The sequence below is a fragment of the Sciurus vulgaris genome (genome assembly GCF_902686455.1).
Source record: "Sciurus vulgaris genome assembly, contig: HiC_scaffold_238_arrow_ctg1, whole genome shotgun sequence".
Classification (NCBI taxonomy): Eukaryota; Metazoa; Chordata; class Mammalia; order Rodentia; family Sciuridae; genus Sciurus; species Sciurus vulgaris.
This window is the reverse complement of record NW_027632819.1, coordinates 4,566,098-4,585,744: the sequence shown is the minus strand read 5'-3', so window position 1 is coordinate 4,585,744 and position 19,647 is coordinate 4,566,098. Positions and strand designations below refer to the sequence as shown.

General features: G+C 36.5%; 2 pseudogenes across 2 annotated transcripts in view; one reads left to right on the top strand and one right to left on the bottom strand.

Annotated features, from left to right (window-relative positions):
* Positions 1-19,647, bottom strand: part of LOC306652477 (flavin-containing monooxygenase 5-like) — a 518,541-nt pseudogene that overhangs the window by 136,616 nt on the left and 362,278 nt on the right. The window lies entirely within an intron of this gene.
* On the top strand, positions 5,345-10,000 carry LOC306652468 (PRELI domain containing protein 3B-like; annotated as a pseudogene). Its single transcript has 2 exons — positions 5,345-5,461; positions 9,388-10,000. The product of its transcript is annotated as a PRELI domain containing protein 3B-like (transcript).

The following is a 19,647-nucleotide window of genomic DNA, read 5'->3' as shown; positions in this document are numbered from 1 at the left end:
TTGCTGTCCATCCATGGGACAGAGTTGGGGTTTCCTTTTCGGGGGCCTTACAACGACTGATTGCAACGACTGATCCTAAACGGATTGCATGCCAGATGTATGCCTCCCTTGCTTGGATGTTATTCTGGGGAGTTTTCCTAATAATATATTACTCACTTCAGCCTGGGGATCTTGCTAGAGGTGATGGCAATAATTCTACAAATTTCCAGAAAAATATCATGGAGACAAAACACATGTTGAAACCCTGTGATGTTAACCTCACTACAGAACAATGTTTTTATTATATTAAAAATCAAACACTGCATTTACTGGCACAGCTAGGATCTGTTGGGGTACAGAAACTTATAGATAATAATATTTCCCCGAGTTCTAAGCACAAAGCACCTCCCACAGTAGCTACTAGATATGGACCAGCTTATTTTATCTATGGCAAGCCCTTAGAGAAGGTAGATATAGATCTCCCCCTGTCTCCTACAGGGTGGTTTAAATCAGATGATGGTTTTGTTTATGTGTGGTGGTGAGGTACAAGAATAAGGTTTCACAACATTCCTTCCTTCCTACAAAGAATATGTCACCCCTAAAATAAATGTTGGTACACAATAACCATTGGGACCGCTGCCCTCCTGTAGCCCTTAACTCAGCAATTTAGATATTAACCAGATGGACCTAGTAGAAATGGTCACCTGAGATTACTTGTCTATTGCTTTAACCATGAGAATAATAAGAATAGTCTTGGGTCACACAGAGTTTAGATATTAAGGAAATAAACATTGTATTAGCTCATTGACATTGTTAGATATGCTTAAAACAATTGTGATTAGGTAAGGATGATCTATAAGGTTACAGTTTTCTCATAATCTTTCGGTTCCTTTTTAAGAACAATACCTGCCTATGCTTTGGAAACTTCTTTTATTAATCACAAGCCTGTCATCAAAGCCTGAAAAAAAGTATATAAACCTAACCTTCCCCAGAATAAAGTGGGATTGATTGCACCAGAACTAGAGTCTGTGTCTTTAATTCTCCATCCATCGCCAACGCTGTCTCCCCGCGCCCGGTTTACCAGTGTGGAACACATGGACTCCTGCTAGGGCTGGACCCCGGCACTGGGGATTGATATTAGCCAAATAATATTATATTTTGTGCATGTAAAATATGTAACAACAAATTCTAGCATTATGTACAACTGAAACCAGTCTTAAAAATCAGAATTGGGTCCTTTTTCCTCCTGCATTGAAGCTTAAACACCCAAGAAGTGCCAAGGCAAGAAAAAAGTTTCATTTAATGAATAGAATGGAGAGAGAGAGAGAGAGAGAGAGAGTTCTCTGGAAAGAAGGAGTCCAGTGTTGATGCCCAAATGAGTGGGGATGAAATTTCCCTTTATAAATTCTAGATTTCCTTTTTTCTCATGTCCCCTCCTCCTCTTATCTTGCCTCTGTGGCCAAAGATGACCAAAAGGGCAGGAAGAGAGCCAACAAGGTGGTGATTGCTTTTGTTGGAAGATGTGTTCCTTCGTCTCCCCCAGGGGCTGTCAGCAATCAGTTGATGGTGAGTGATATCTACCCATCTCCCTTTCTTTGGTGATCAGCTATTTGCTCTTTGCCCTGGTCTCACAACTATAATGTACCAATAAAAAATGTGACAAAAAATTTTAAGTCCATACAAGCTTTGAGAATGACCTAATACTGGCCACATGTTGAAGCATGACTTTAGACAGTCCCAGAGACATGTGTCTGCCTTCATGGATCACTCCCTCTTCAAAGAATGTTAAAAGTTACATTTTGCTACTGGGCTGGTATGTAGATGAATATAATCCAGAACAGAATGTATTTATATATTTTTCTTAGGATTTCAATATAAAACATTTCCATTCAGTGTAGGCACGCTGCCTACCATCAACTCTGAAAGTGCTTGCTTTTTTTCTGTATTATAAATAACATTATTGTTAGTGAGCATACATTTGAAACCAAAACATGCTTTCTATTTTAAGGAAATAATTTTTCACTACATCGACAGTCCATATTAAGAACCACATCAACTGAGGCATATTTCTTGAGTAAATAGAACAGGTATAGCCCTGTGGATTCCTGTTGGTGGGGTGTCAGAGCAACAAACACTTCTGATTGGTCAAATGTAGTTGCTGTTTGATTGGGCCAAACAGGAAGGAAGGGAGGAGCTCAGAGACTGCTCACCTTTAACTGGCTAAATGCAGTTTTCTTATTGGACCCAGCATTGGTCAGAACCCATGTACTGGAGACTGCAGGCAGGAAATGATCATCATTTGAAATCATGCTTTTTGTACAGTGTAGAGGCTTCCCCTTTGTACTGGTAAATCTCTAGCATGAAATGCATCACATGTAAATCTTTGCAAAATTAATGAAAAATAATGTATATCTTGTAGAGTCACCTAAAACCTGGCCTCAAGAAATATGAATGATGAGAATCCTGGCATCATTGACTAATTGCATGTTGCAGTGGGAAACAGGGGCACTTGATGCTCAGAAGTGGGTCCAAATTTATCTCTTGGTAAACCTATCTGCAAGAGTGTGAGAAGGGTAAAGACACTCCTAGTGTTTACCTCTATTCTTACACTTTCTACCTTTGACTCTTCCTGAAAGAGTTGTAGACTGAGGACCCTGAAATCTTGACAGTGTATCTGGAGCAAGATCATTGCATATCATGAGAATTTTCAAATGTTTAATGTTACAGAACTGGTGACTTCTGTGAAATTGAGACAGTGAAAAGGCTACTCTTCAAACCCCAATTCTTGTGACCAAGTCAGAAAGACTTCAGAACTGTCACTCAGAGTAATAGAAATGTGTTTATTGAAGAGATAGGACAAGGGAAAAGGACACTCTGGAGGAAGAGAGTGAGTCCTCTCAGAAATGAAAGAGTCTGTGTTCCTCTTCTGCACTCTAGTTTCATTAGAGAGTCCTAGAGAAGTTTCCTGATAGTCCCAACAATGTCCACATCTTGAATTTTGACTGACAGCTTAATGATTTCAGACTGTCAAGTCCCCACTGCCACAACAATCCTAGGTGACTTTCACCCATGCTGACGGTTTCTCATTGAATTCTTAACCAAAAATTCTTACAGATTATATGATTAGAAATAATTGTCTTTATCATCATGAGTTTTGGCATTTGGCCTGAGAAAATGGTCACTAAAATCTCCCTTCCTTATCAACATTATATCAGGACTATATTTCTCCTGCAGGAAACTGAAGGTTTTCTGAGGAATATGACATCTCATGTCCACTTAGGCCTGGCAGGGTTGCAGGTAAATTGCTTCTTCAAAAAGAAAGCAAGTGGGAATCAGCACAGTGGGCCAACTTTATAAAATTATTCTCTTAAATTCATGTGCTCACATCTGTATGTCCCCTATCATTTAAGAAGAAATAGTTCTGCCTAAGTTATACTACAGTTGAATGGGTTTCCAAGAGTGGGTCCCAGACCAACTAAGTTTCACCAGAGAACTTGACAGCAATGCAGATTCTCAAGCCACACCCCAGACCTACAGTATCAGATGCTGGGATCCTAAGTTTCATGATCTCTCCAGGTACACAGTTGTATTTGACCACCTGTTTTGGTCTTTCCTCCAAGAACACGATCTTTTTCACCACTTTGAGAAACACCTTTTTTTATGATGATCTCACTGACTGACACTGCAGGCAGATATGCTTCCAGTGTTCGTCAGTTTCAGCCCAGGTAGACAGACCCTGAGATACAAAAGGCTGCACAAGCTGTTCCCTAGCACCTGAAAGAATGGACATTTTTTTAAGCTGTCTGTTTTATCTCAACTCCCTAAGATTTCCCTCCCAGTAATGGGAACAAAGCCCTTAAAGCTGTTCTCTGTTCCCAAACAGAGAGTAAAAGAGTAAATTGAGCCTGAGAGCCAGATAGTGCTCAAACAGTAGGATTACCAGAAACTATTGACCAGAATCTACAGCCTGTTGTAAAACATTGTGAAACATGTTGTCAGCAAACCCAGACCCCCTTTGAAATTTCCTGGCAGCTTTGTTCCCCCTTTTCCCCCTTTCATGTGTGACCCCTCCCGATGTGTGGTTTCTGCCTTTATAAACCTACAAGATTTTCTGCTAGGCACTCGACTCCTCGAGTTGGGTCCCAGCGCGCTGGAATAAACACCTCTTGCGGTTTGCATCAAGTGACGCCTCCTGCGGTTGATTGGGGTTGCCGTCCATCCATGGGACAGAGTTGGGGTTTCCTTTTTGGGGGGCCTTACACACCCAGGAGTCCAGAGAATCCTGTTGCAGTGTCCCCCTTAAAATCCACAACCACACCCAAGATTAATAATCAAAACCCTGTAAATATTTTGACTTTTACTTCTGTTCCAGAGGTGGTAGCATGAGCTAATCTGTTGTTTAAGAAGCTCTAAAAACCGTGTCACTGCGCTGTGATCATGATTGGGAGGACTAAGATTGAAAGGACCACGTTTTTCCTGTATGGAAGATCCTGGGTCATGTTGTGCAGATCCCTGCAGTTTCCCCTTGAGACCACTAGATGGTGAGAGTGCACTCTCCTGCAAAAACTGAAGGGCACTCTGCAGTCAGATTTCTGGCTCCTCTGAGCCCCATCAGAGTCCCTAAATTGTCAGTATGCTGAGGACAATTTTACTGTGGTGTCCAGGAAGAGATGTGCAGCCAGGGGCCTTGACTGGAGGGAGCAATGACCTTGGCACTGCAGCAGAAAAATCCTTTACAATTTTACAGGTCCTAGTCTCCATGCAAATTAGGCTGACCATGTTCCCATAGTTCTTAGTCCTGGGGGTGGCAGAGCTCTGGTCACAGGCCCTGATAATACCAATGAGTAGGAGGAGAGGTCATAAAGTCATGACAGGCCATTTTCTTCTCGTTGGGAAGTCTTATATGATAGTAAGAACACCCAGGAAAGAAAATGACCTGCCCTTTATGATGCTTTAAAGTGTTCATTGGGAAGGTAACTGAGGAAATGGAAAGAAAACTAGCATTTGAAACACCAGTCCAAGTATAGCTCTACTATACACTATTCTGGGATTTTGTCTACTCCTGTGCCTCTTCTGTGACCCAAGTTTGCAGCCATGATTAAAGAAATTATGTGCAATAGAAATAGTGCTTGCAGAATTCCCACTTTCCAGGTGTAGCAACCTTTCCTCCCCTCCCATCTCTTGCAGCCCTTCCTATTCCTCAGTACAAAGATAGGGAAGGCCTAACAGAAAAAAGAGGACTGGGTGGGCTCCCATGACCCAGGCCCAGGAACTTGGGCTATAGATGCAATTGCTCTGGCTCTTTTGAGAAGCTTTGTAAGTTTGGCATTCTTTTAAGTGTACCTGAGGTTTGTTTTAATCTGGTATGGTAAGACTCACAGAAACAGATTTGACACTCAAAGACTTCTCCAGTTTCCATAAACAGTTGTGCCAGGCAATATGGGAAGCACCAGAGTTGGTCAGGATGCAGAGAGTGTGGAAGGTGAGGGAGGACTTGGGAAAAAGACTTTATTTGTTCAGGAAGAAAAGAGGAGGCAACATAAGCAGGCTTAGGATTAGTATGTTTCAATAGTTTCAGTGGGCTCTAGTACACAAGGACCATCCCTTGTTCTCCAGGACTTGGGCTTGGTATGATTAAGGCAATCAAATAATGGCACAAGAGGTTGGAAGACCAATAGGAAGGGAATTGGTGGTGTGGGAACTGGATCGGTTTGTGTAAGGTAAACATGCTGGAGAGATGGCTGACTCTCTAGGTATTAGCTATCTCCAGGAAGGAATGTCCTGGGTGCAGTGGCATATGTCTGGAATCCAAGTGACTCAAGGAACTGAGGCAGGAGGCCAGTCTGGGCCATTTGGTGAGACCCTGCCTTAAAATAAAATTTAAATAGGGGCTAGGGAACTAGTTCAGTTGTGGGTGAGTTGTAGAATGCTTCTGAGTTTAATCTGAATAACCACCCCCAATGTGCATGCACACACACACACACACACACACTCACACACACACAGCTTAGGAGGCCATGCCCTTCAGTGTCAGAAGAGTCCCAATGTCAAAGATATAGTGTACCAACAATAAATGGCATGGTTAATGGAAGTAGTTTCCATTTCCAGAAAGGAAGAAAGTGTAACTCTGCAGGTGCTTCTAGCAAGCCCGCTCTCTGGTGCCTCTAGTCCAGGACCTGCGTTTATGGTCTTTCAGATCACATACTTCAGACTCCAGACTCCTGAGTGACTGCAGAGCATGAGGAGTCTGTCATTTCAATGGAGAACCTTCCAGTTTGAAATAAAGCTTGGCCAGTAGAGCAGAGAATGCAGATACTCATCAACAATCTGTCCATTTATCCTCAATCTGGAACGAGCTCAAGATGCTTGGGACAAGGACAGACTTCTCAGAGAGAAGAGGGCAGTGAGCAGGATTTGCAAGATATTGTTTCTCACTGGATTTTATATTTTCTCTAATTGCAACTTTGAAGAGGAAGTGAAGCATCATGTGGACCACTCTGAATGTAAAGGTTCAGAAGAAGTTAATGGGTTTTTTTGCAGTTGGCATGAGAATTTCTCAGGTCACCAGCTCCAGTATGGGGCAGTGGATTCCAGTGGCTCTGCATGATAATTTTGTGTGTGTGTGTGTGTGTGTGTGTGTGTGTGTGTGCATGCAAGTGAAGTGCTCGATGGCTTATTGTGCATGCTTGGGATAGAGGAGGAAACACTACTTTCTCAATAGGGGGTTACTACTTACAAGGAATCTTGCCTGATATTCAAGGAAAGGCATCTGGTGTCACATCAACAACTGGACTTGGACTGGAAAACTTTTGGTAGACTGGCCAAATTCATTGACAGAGAGACTCTAGCACAAGAATCAGGCCCAAATTATTAATTCCCTTGCCCCCAGGTTTTAATATACCATGTGTCTTCCTCTTCCCCTTCTTTTTTCTTTTTTCCCTTACTCAACCCCTTCTTTTTTTCTTTTTTTCCCTTACTCAACTACTATAAAACAATCACTGTTCTTGAAGCACTGGGGCCAAGTAATGAACAAGAAGAGACCCAGTGCCTTTCTGATTAGCATTGGTGATCTATACCAGGGTTCCTGATCTTCAGCATGATTAATGTGAGAGACCAGATGCTTCTTTGTGTTGAGGGACTTCCCTGTTTATGATGATGTGTTTAGTAACGTCCATGGTCCCTGCCTGATAGATAACCTAGCATAGACATCTGCAATTTTTGATAGTTAAAAATGTCCATAGAAAGGCCCAATGTCCCCTTGACATGACCACTGCCCCGACTGACAACTGAGGCAGACAGCTAAGTTCACACCTGCAGTGGAGTTTGCACAGATGTCTCTGTGACTACATGAGGTCTGCTCAGGAGTCTGCTACTGCTCACAGAGTCTGGATTAGCAGGACCTGCAGTGGGTTTTAGTATATGTCTATTGTGAGACAGTTATTGACCAAAAGCTACCAAATAAAGCCCTGATCAAGAGAGACTCCATCTTAATATCATGGTGGGTTATCATGGAGACTTTTCAGTGACAGCAAAAGCCAGAACTCAGCAGAGGTATCTGAGAATAATTTAAAGACTAAAATGGTCTTCCCTGTTATTCCCTTTCATCCTGTCCTTCACCTTGAAATAACACCAAGGTGAGAGGATGAGCCTATTGGTGACAGGCCTGCATCCTAATGATTTTTTTTTTACATAAAATTCCAAGTCTTCCTATGTCTCTGTAGCCCATAAATAGGAGGCAAAGAGTGTAAATGGCTTTAATTGTGACTGAAGCAGGAGTGAGCCTCAGCTTTTGCCAAATTTACCCCAACATTTGTTAAAGGCATATGTGTCTGCTTCCCATAACATCTCACAGAATGGTACCATGTGATTCTGGAATCCAGTACAGAAGTTACTCTCAACACCCATCCCCCTGTTGAGCCGAGATTTTTTTCTCTGTTCTTCTGTATAGTATTGATAGATAAATTAATAAAACTGTTATGATTCAGATATGAGGTGTCTCCCAAAAACTCATGTGGGAGACAAGGCAAGAGGTGAAATTATTGGGATATGAGAATCTTACTCTAATGATTTAATCCTCTTGAATAAAATAACTGGGTTTTGTTTATGAACTCTTCTTTCTTATTCTCTCATAATGTATGGAGCATTCAAAAATGTGGAATAGGGAGTTCTACCAGCAATCTCCCTATGCATACGTATAGAGATTTCATTCTTTTCTATCAGACTATGATTTTGTGACCTCCTTTCCTCCATGGCAATTCTCAAGGAGCTAACTGCTTCTCTGGTGTTCTCTCACTGCTCCCTGCAGATAAGCTTTATAGCACTAATTATACTGTTCTGTAGATGTCATTCTCAGTTTGCTTATATACTCTGCAAGGCTGTGGCTTCCTAGGGAGGATAGAATAATTCATTCTTCTGTATGAGTTCATTGTTGAGTGAAATATATAAGTGATGTCTGTTTAGCTAAATATTTCCCAAGGATAAGATCAAAAATGTTAGATTTGGACCACAGTGCTGGCCACTAGAATGAGTTTCAGATATTATCAGATTGAGTTGTACCAAAAGTATAAAATGTTCAAGTATTCCACATAAATAAGAGGGAGAAAAATAATGACAGAAACAGAAAAACCTGCATTTAAGCTAGTCTACATGGAAGTAACTTTGATAGTTGCCATTATATTATTTTTCACATAAAACACTTTTATTTTAGACATGCAATAAAGCTATTATAGGATCTGCTAATTTACAGCAAGCAACTGCATACAGATAACAAATGTACCAACTTGCTACCAATCAGCATACAGCATTCAAAGCAAACAGGCATGAGAAAATGCACATTTGTGCAGCATTGAAACCATATGAACAATATATTGCAGGGCAGGGGGAGGAATGGAGGGAAAAACTGTATATGAAACATCAGAATTCCCCAATGCTTTAAATATAGTGCATTACAGCAAGAATGGTAAGAATAGAAATAACAGATCTATATACCTACCTAATACAAAGTTTGCTCCTAGGTCTTTCAGTGGTAAACCAGTTGAGTATCTTCTGTAATTATTGTGTAATGACAACTTGCTGAACTCAGCCTTAAACTCCCTAGATATAAACAATGAATAATTTGGTACTTTTCCTTTTATAATAAATTATGTTTATAAGTTTTATTATGAGCATATACAGTACTGATCAGTGTTAAAAATTTTTGTATTTAGAAATATAAAACTATAGTTAATAAAGTATTAAATATTTATATTAACACAACATATTAGGAAACTTTTAACTAGGAAAATACAAACATTTAAGGTATCTCACTTTGGGATATTCTCTCTTGGGGCCTGATGGCTTCTGCACACTATATGACCCACTGGGTGCAGGTTGGGTGAGACATTGCCTGGGTGACTCACTATCCCCCAGCATAGCTGGTACAGGGCTTGGGCTGTCTGCACCAGGAAGCTCTGGACCTTGGAGCATGTCTTCAACCACCCATAGGAAACAATTATAACAGCTGCAATGCACAAATATCCAAACACTATGAACTTCAATGTAGTTGGAGTTGGTATGCTGGACAGACATATAGATCCCTCTTGAAAGCTGTGCAGCCACAGACTTCTCAACATACAGTGGAAAATTCCTTCCTTCCCTGAAGTCTCTTATTGGTGCAGCAAGAATCAAAACAACTGCAAGAATATTCTGTACTTGATCCTGTAGAGAAAACAATGGAACTTAAAACTACTAATATTCCTTTACAAATATTTCAGGGGATGAGAAACTTACATAAAAATTACATCCTTAATACACAGAAAATATAGTTCTGATTCAGAAAGCCATCATCTCTGTGCAGAGAGTCAGCCTTAGCAGTTACCTGGAAGGGTTGATGGCAAGCATGATATCTTCCAATGCTTGTAAAGTCTAAGAAGCAATGGAATGGGTAATATATAAATTAAATGCTGAGATCAAAGAGTTGACAGCTTTGACAAGAAGAAGCATAAGAATACTGATGGTGATGGTAGCATTTATACAGAAATAAAAAGGTCAGTATGTCTCAGGTCCCTAAGTCTCTCCAAGCAGACAATGTACTTATTTGTCATTAAAAACTACAACTATATCTTAGGTAGAATTTGAAAAATAATTGGGAGTAAGGCTATATGACTTTATATTCAAACAAAGATACAAGGCTTCTAAAAGCCAAGGAAGGAATCATCTGAGGTTAGTGAGCTTGAAATGACTAATTTCTAAAATTCTAGTATTGATGTAAAAATTTAACAATTTTTTTAAAGAGTACTTGGGAAAATTGATATTGACATTGAGTCTCCTTAAAATATAATTTTAACACTTTTCAGATTTTGGAATTGTACCTAACTCTGGACCAACCTCAGAACCAAGCAAAATCACTTTGGTAATACAGAATAGAACAGCATGCATGAGGTAACTCACTCTAAAAGGAGAAATCATATAGTTTTAAAATACATTGAACTGTATAAAATAACCTGCTATCCTAGAAACCATTGTTTTGATATGGTATTTAATGATAATTTTGGAGTGAAAATTATTACTATGTCTAAAATATGACTCCAACATAAATAATATGTTATTGTATTAAAGAGTACTAAATTGCTTTGTCAAAGTTTTTTAACTTAGTAAAGGTATTACCTTCCTTGAATTTGATTTAGCATGCAGTACTCTGGGCTGGTTATGTAAACTAAAAAAAAAAAAAAAAGTCACTACCTGAGTTCTCCAGCACTCGTAGAACACGAAAACAGAACAGCTTTTCAGCTCTTTTAGCATTTCACATTTTCCTAACTGCTAAATGGCCATTGTCAAAATAATGGTTTTGAAATTGCTAAAGCATGATATGTCAGGTTATTTGAATATAAATACTTATTGAGGTAATTGTGACTACAAAGCATCTTTTTTACATGGAGAGCCTTACATCATTTAAAATTGCTCAGATAACGTCTTCATGTGAACCATAAATCCCAAGTACTTAAAGTTTTAAATTATATGGTTCCATTGTGAAGTTGTGGGGGCATTTTGGGAGAAAAAATGAATACTGGAGGGTGCGAAGTGGCCCAAATTAACCACTGAGTGAAGTTCACTGCAGGGTTTTTTTTTTTTTTTGATTCATTATAAACAAATGGGGTAAAACTTATTTCTCTGGTTGTACATGAAGTAGACTCATACCATTTGTGTAATCATATATGTACATAGGGTAATGATGTTTGTCTCAATCTGTCCACTGCAGGTTTTAATTATGAAATATCCTTATTTGTTTTTCCAGAGTGGTTGTGATGTGGAAAACAATCCAAAAAATGTATTTTATTTAAAAATATAGGGCTGGGGATATAGCTCAGTTTGTAGAGTACTTGTCCGTGAAGCACAAGGCCCTGAATTCAGTCCCTAACATGGCAATAAACACACACACACACACACACACACACACACACACACATACATACATACATATGCATATACATATAAATATTTAGGTATTGAAACAGTCTTAGAATTTTTGAACTATACAAATAAGATCAGTATTGATATTTGGAAAGGGGTATCACTGAGCAATATATAGTGCAGAAGAGACATTTCTGACACAGCTTTTTGATAGTACTTAAAGATATTGATCAATATCATTATTCAGCACAAATGTGATTCAAAAATTGTGGCTCTACAAAATTTCTTAATGTTTTAACCTTAAATATTGTATACTGGTACATATTGATTTTACTTTCTTGTATTATGTCTACATACCCTTTTATGTGATACATTAGAACATTCTAACTCAGTCTGCAAGGCAATCCCACTATAGTTTTGCTTTTCTTTTTTATTCCCCTTCAGCAGTTGAAGACTGAACCACATGAAATATTATGGCATTGCTTATTTTAACAGAGTACTTCAGTCAAAGTCTCTTTGGTAAACAATAATGAATGCTATATTTTCTCTTATAAAATAATTATAGATGCTTCAGTAATTGTAACATGCATGTGTTAAAGATGAACAATTATTCAAAACATTCACATGTCATACCCTGCCAAAAAATTTTAAATTATTTGTGAACAAGTTATATCAAGATCACATATAGAATGATATAATACAGGAAAGAGAAATTAAAAAAACCATACAATCGTAATGGTATTAGTTCTGAAATAGTCTATTATTATTTAACAAGATAGTCACCAAGCTGAGGATATTTTCTTTCATAAGTATATTAGCTCTCTATTTTCTCTGTGAAATTCTGCATATTTGATGAGTAGTCATTTAGGGCAAAGGACATTAAAATATTCATAATGTGGCTCTTATAGTAGATCAGGCTGCTCCACTCCTTTAAGAACATTTTTTTTGTATATTTTCCAAATTTTCCCTACTAAAAGAAACTCATCCAAAATAATATAGGCCTTTTCAAAATGAAAGATATCAAATTCACACACACACACACACTGCCAAAATACTTGACACGTAATTACACATAACAATGGATTATTTCCACGGAAATTACTTCATTGTTCTGATCTTCAGTAGCACAGAATAAAAGAGACTAGCATATTGTTTGTAAACCACTGAAGGAAACTGAACATTTTAGGTTTCCTTGATAATTGGACTGGACAAATTCTTATAATTTTTTTTCCTTCTCTTTGTCTGACAGTGGGACATATCATTTCTGCAGTCTAAACTTTCCCTGATAACTGAAAAACAACATAAACTATATGGCAACTGCTGGCCACAGACATGGAGGAGCTCATCAAGGGTGACTGAGGGGAAGCCCTTTTTGCCTTGCAAAGGAAGAGAAGATGTGTTCCTGTGGGGAGGCAGATTTCAAGAGATGGAACATCTGGCACAGTGAATTGCAATAAAAATGAGGATGGGTTTATGAGGGAAATAAATCTAATTAGAAAAACAAGAAGTAAGAAAGAAGGACAGGGCATTGGGATTTTATAGCCTAGTACCAAGAAGTTTTGGGTATCATATGTGTTTAATTTCCACAAGAAGTTTCATGGATTTTTATACCATTTGAATATAAAAAGAGAGTTCTATAAACTTACTTTTTAGTGTGACTGACCTTCTTCTTTTCTATCCCTAGCACATAAGCAGAAACAACAATTGTGAACTCTGCACAAAAGAACAAAAGGAATCCTACCCAAAGGAATTAAAGAATGACCAAATCAGGCCATAGCACTGGGTTGGGCTGGGCTCAGGTTTTCTTTCATCATTTTTCATGAAGACAGGCCCCAGGGTGGAGGAGAAAAATATCTTAACACAAAACTCTAGTCTAGCTGCATGCAGATGTACAAAACAGATAGATTTTCTAGGTAATGCAAAGTGAGGAGTAATGAAGAAAGGAGAAAACCTGAGAGTGGGGAACCCAGTTTTGTGGATACCTTCTCTGGCTAACATCTGATTGTAAACAAATTTAAGCTAGCAGAACTGAGATCTGAAGATTCAGATTGAAGATGGAGTTTCTAATGATTGACCTAATGACAATTTAAAGAATTTATGTTTGAGGCTAGATCATGAAAAGAACATAGCAAAGTTGTCTGTGCATGTGTGGGGCATGTGTATAAAGCAGGTGATCCATGGAACTGGACATTGCCTTATAAAAACAAACACTGCCCAGTCAATGTGAAGTTACCATTTCAGTTTTGTCATTACTAATTCCAAACTGCCCTCCTGTTGTATGATTTTCTCTAGAAGTGCTCAAAGTTTACCAAAAGGAGGGATGTTATCAGCATAGAGTAAAATAATAAGAATCAAGAAAGCTGAGGTTAAGGAAAACCCAATAGCTAAAGGATTCTCAGTAAAGCTCCATCAGAACATTAAAGAATAACTAATGCCAATTCTTCTCCAATGATTCCATGAAACAGAGCAGCAAAAAACACTGTCAAATTTAGTCTATGAAGCAAGTACCACCCTGATACCAAAACCAAAGGGATATCAAGGAAACAAAACTTCAGAACAATATTCCTGACAAACATAGATGTAAAAATGTTTGATAAATTATTGTTGAATGACATAGCAAAATATTAAGAAGATAATGCACCATGATCAAGTGAGTTTCATCCAAGGTGTGCAAGGTTTCTTAAAAATATATGCCAGTCAATAAATGTTATTCTTTTTCTGGCTGATACACAGGTACTGGAAGTTAGGTTGTGGTGGTGAGGCCTGAGGCAGAACAATATTCTTTAAGAGGCCATCTTCTTCAACATGACTAACCTTGTTGACTTTCTGTTCATTACACCATTGGAAGTCATTGGGGGTTAATGTGGTCCAGCACAGACTGAAAAATCAAGATTCTTGCTGAAAACAGCAAAAGTATATGAAACTTAGAAAAATTTTTAAGAATTATTGTTACTTAGAAACTGGTGTAATGGTGCAGACCTTTAATTCCAGCAACTGAGGAAGTTGAAGCAGGAGGATTTCAAATTCAAAGTTAGACTTGGCAATTTACCAAGATCAAGTCTCAAAATAAAATGTGAAAGGGGAGGCACAAGTTGGTAATTAGAGTAAGGCACCATTTCTCCTAGTTCAGCTATCCAGAACTCAAGCAGTGGTAATACTGTTTCTACCTGAGGCTTAATGTGAAAAATCCTGAGACTGGAGGGGCAGTCTGTCCTAGCTGAATCAGAGACTCTTTGATTCATTAAATGCATCTAAAAACAAAAGGACCCAAATGTACAAAATTACAAGAGACCCACACAAAGACAAATTATTGTGAAAATGCTTAACATACAGAATAACAATAGAATTTTACAGACTTTCAGAGAAAATGACAGGTAACATTTAGAGGGAAACAAATCTGATCTCAGTTTATTTCTCAACTCAGACCCTCAATGATAGGATGTCTTGAAATACTATGTACCAAGCTCTGAAAGAAAATTGATTCCAACCAAGGATACTATTTTCAGAATATTTAAGTTTCAGAATTTACAATGAAATAAAAACCATCCATATTAAACAAAAGTTAAAAGCACTGACAACTAGAAAACCTACACTACAAAACAGACAATAAGATATTTCATGAAGAAGAGGAAACCAGTGAAGGGAAGAACAACACTAGAAGAATAGTTAATCAAAGGAAAAACTAATTCAGATAAAAAAAAACAGATATAACTCAAATAACAGGAAATAAAATCATATCTCAATAATAACATTGAATTTAAATGGTATAATTCACCAGTTAAAAGACATAGACTGACAGATTGGATTCAAAACCAAGACCCCAAAATATACTGTCTCCAAGAGGCTTACCTCATAGGAAAAGACTAAAGGTAAAATGATGGAGAAAGATATTATTTACATGGAACTCTTATACTGGAGGGGTTTATAATATATATATATATATATATATCCTTATATCAGATGAAGTGAACTCAAAGCCAAAGTTAATCAAAAGGAATGAAGAAGGTCATTTCACTCTGCTTAAGGGAATTAGACATCAACAGGACATAACAATTACAAATATTTATGCCTTAAACAATGGAGCAATCTACATACATCAAACAAATTCTTCACAATTTCAAGAATTAAACAGACCACAACACAATAATACTGGGCAACTTTAATACATGTCTATCACCAATTGATAGATCTTCCAACCAAAACCTAAAGAAGCTTTAGAAATAAAAAATACAATTAATAATCTAGACATAACCAACATATTTAGAATATTTCATACCTCAATGACTGAATACACTTTCTTCTCAGAAGCACATGGATCCTTCACTAAAATAGACCATATTTTAGGCCACAAAACAACTCTTTGTAAATACAAAAAAAAAAAGATATATTATCTTGCATTATATCAGATAATAAAATGAAATTAGAAATCAATGATAAAATAAAAAACAGAACATACCCTAACAAGTGGATAATGAATAATAATGAGTGGCTAATGGAAAACTGAAGAAATCAGAGATAAAGTTAAAAAAATACTTAGAGGTAAATGAGAGTAGTGACGAAACATACCAAAATCTCTGGGACACTATGAAGGCAGTTCTAAGAGGAAATATTATCACACTAAGCTCATTCAATAAAAAAATAGAAAATCACAAAGTAATTAACCTAACATTACATCTAAAAGTCCAAGAAAAAGAGGAACAAGTCAACTCCTAAAACAGTAGAAGACCGGAAATAATTAAAATCTGTGCTAAAATCAATGAAATTGAAACAAATTCAAAATTCAAAAAGTCAATAAAAAGTTGGTTCTTTGAGCCAATTAATAAATTTGATAAACCCTTAGTCATGCTAATGAAGAGAGAAAATTCAAATTACTAAAATTCATAATGAAAATGAAGTAGCACCAAAAACACTACTAAAACTCAGAAGATAGAAACTATATTGAAAATCTATACTTTAATAAGATAGAAAATCATGAAATCATCAAAAAATTTCTAGAGAAATATAAACTATCCAAGTTAATAAAAGAGATCACAGAAAATATACAGAGAACAATTTCAAACAATGAAATTGAAAATGTCATCAAAAACCTACCACAAAGAAAATCCCAGGAATGGACAGATTCTTAGCCAAGTTTTATCAGACCTTCATGGAATGTGTTACATTAATACTTCTTAAATTATTAAATAAAATAGAAATGGAGAAAACACTTCTATTCTCATTCTATGAAACTAGTATCACCCTGATAACAAAACCAGATAAAGATACAGCAAGGAAAGAAAGACCAATTATCCTGATGAATATAGATGAAAAAATTGTAAATAAAATACTGACAAAGAACATACTAAAGAGAAAAAGCACCATGATCTAGTGAGGTTTGTGCCAGGAATGCAAGAATGGTTTAACATACAGAAATCAATACACATAATTCATCACATCAACAGATTTAAATATAAAAATCACACAATTATCACAATAGATACAGAAAAAAACATTTGACAAAATTCAGCATCTATTCATGCTTAAAACACCAAAAAAATTAGAAATATTCATCAACATTGTAAATATTACATATGCTAAACCAAAGGTCACTATCATTCTAAAAGAAAAAAAAAATTGAAAGTATTCCTGATAGAAACTGGAACAAGACAGGAATGCACTTTTTTACCACTTATATTCAACATAGTCTTTGAAATTCTAGCCAGAGCAATTAAACAAAATAAAGAAATTAAAGGGATATGAATAGGAAAAGAAAAACTTAAACTATACCTATTTGCCAAAGTCATGATTCTAAATTTAGAAGACTCACAAAACTCCACCAGAGAGCTTCTAGAATCCATTAACAAATTCAGAAAAGTAGCAGTATATAAAATTAATGCCGTAAATCAATTGTGTTCCTATACACACTTGATGAATCAGCTGAAAGCAAAATTAGGACACCAGTCATTCACAATAGCCTCAAAAAATACTTGGAAATAAGAGTCAAAATACCTCTACGATGAAATCTATAGAACCATAAAGAAAGTAATTAAAGAAGACCTTAGAATATCTAAAGATCTCCAATGTTCTTGGATAGACAGAATTAATATGTCAAAATGACACACTACCAAAAGCATTATACAGATTTAATGCAACTACTATATAAATTCCAATGATTTTATTCATAGAAATAGAAAAAGAATCATGAAATTTATTTGGAAAAATAAGGGGTCTTAGGATTTGGTTTTGGCCAACTCCCCCTCTCATGTTCTCTCTCTCTCACTCACTCTCTCTTTCTCTCAGTCTTTGTCTCTTTGTTGATTTTCATATGACATTAAAAGAAAAAACTTACAATCTTGTCTCCAGGTTAATAAACTTGAGGCAGAGAGAACTCTATTTGTATTATCTGAGCACTGAACACATCATTGGCTATATTCTTGCAAATTTCTATTTACAACATGAAGACAGGCAAATTTGTGCAATTGGAGTAACACCACATCATTAACCTATATTTGCCTTGTAGAAGGCAACAAAAACCCTGTTACTTATATCATGTTTACATTGCAAAAAATAGCAGTTTTACCTCAGTACTATAGTTAGCTGATTATGTGGGCATCTCTGCCCTGCTTGTGAACTTTCCCAGAGCTGGCACAGACCCTCACCTTTTTGTGCACATCACTCTCAATTATGGCTCCAGCCACAGAAGATGTCATAATTGAACTGTTACTATGTGCCACATGATCAAGTATAAATGGGGGATGGAAAAAAAAAAAAGAACCAATCAACTAAAATTGAGGGCCTTGGAAAATTTTACGAAAATATTTGTACTCATGTCAATTTATTACCATACTTTTAAAGAGTGTTAGTAAGGGGGAAGATGGAGTTCTCCAAAGTACTCCTATGTTTTATTACCTCTTTCAGTAGAAATCTACCTACATACTTGTGATTCAGATATGTCATCACAAAGTTACCTTTTCTTGGGTAGAGTTATTAAGTTTTTTATAACTTCAAAGTAAATTTAGTTGGATCAACCACTCAAAAAGTCAGATTTAGAAGGGGCTATCTCTGGTAATTAAAAAAGGGGGTAACACAAATAAAATAGAGAAAAGGTTGGGGATTTAGCTCAGTTTGGTAGAGTACATGCCTTGCAAGCACAAGGCCCTGGGTTCAATCCCCAGCACCATAAATAAATAAATAAATAAATAAATAAATAAATAAATAAATAAATAAAAGTAAAAAAAGGGTAGTGAGTGAGCATGATGTCACATGTCTATAATTCCAGTGACTCAAGTATCTGAGACAGGAGGATTATGAGTTTGAGCCCAGCCTCAACATCTCAACAAGAGCATGCCTCAAAATTAAAAAGAAATAGGACTGGATGTACTTTATCAGTAAACTGATCCTGGTTTTCATTCCCAGTACAAAAAATAATGAGAGAATAGCAACTGATATGTTTTTAAATCTCAGTGAATACCAAACTAATGATCTAATTGAAGATAAAACATCATTACTTCTCAAACCTTTATTTGAAAGGTTACATGTCATTATATCTCAATGAACTCTCCCAGATACCCAAGAACAAATTAAGAAATACAACCATCCTAAGAATGATATGGATTCTTTTTCTGAATTATATTTATTAAATTGCAGTAATTAACTGAAATGCTTCTACCCTTCAAAATGAGAGGCCAGGTCATCAAAACTCTACAATTCATTGGCAATGAGATTCTATGAATTAAATTTGAGGTTAGACTCAAACATTTAAGGAATTAAACTTATAGTGTCTGAAGCAATATTATTCAAATTTAAGTTTGAAGAGCTAGTCTTACATTTAAGCAAAACCCATATAAGTAAAAATTATTGAAAAACCATTTCAAAATATTTCCAAGATCTATAAATTCATCAATGAAGAAAGAACAATTGATCATAATTTTTAACCAAAAATGTCTCCCTTTCTGAAACCACCTTCTGTTAATTATAGGAGTAAAACAGAATTATACAATGAGAAAATGGAATCCATTTAACTAGATTCAATCATTTGAATCACTTGAATTTTGTTTATTTTTGGACAAATGATATTCTTGCAATTTAATACAAAATTCAGACTTTCTTGATCAAAACTTCTATGCAATAGCCTCAAAGTTTAGACAGAAATTTTAAGAAATGTGGTGCTATGAAATGTTTACAAACATATAAATTACCTTCTAAGGTTAAGAGATGGGAGAAAAATCCAATTATGTGGAGAGAAAAAGGCATGGTGCCTCTGCACCTTTGATATACATATTTGGCTAAGCATTCTCTATA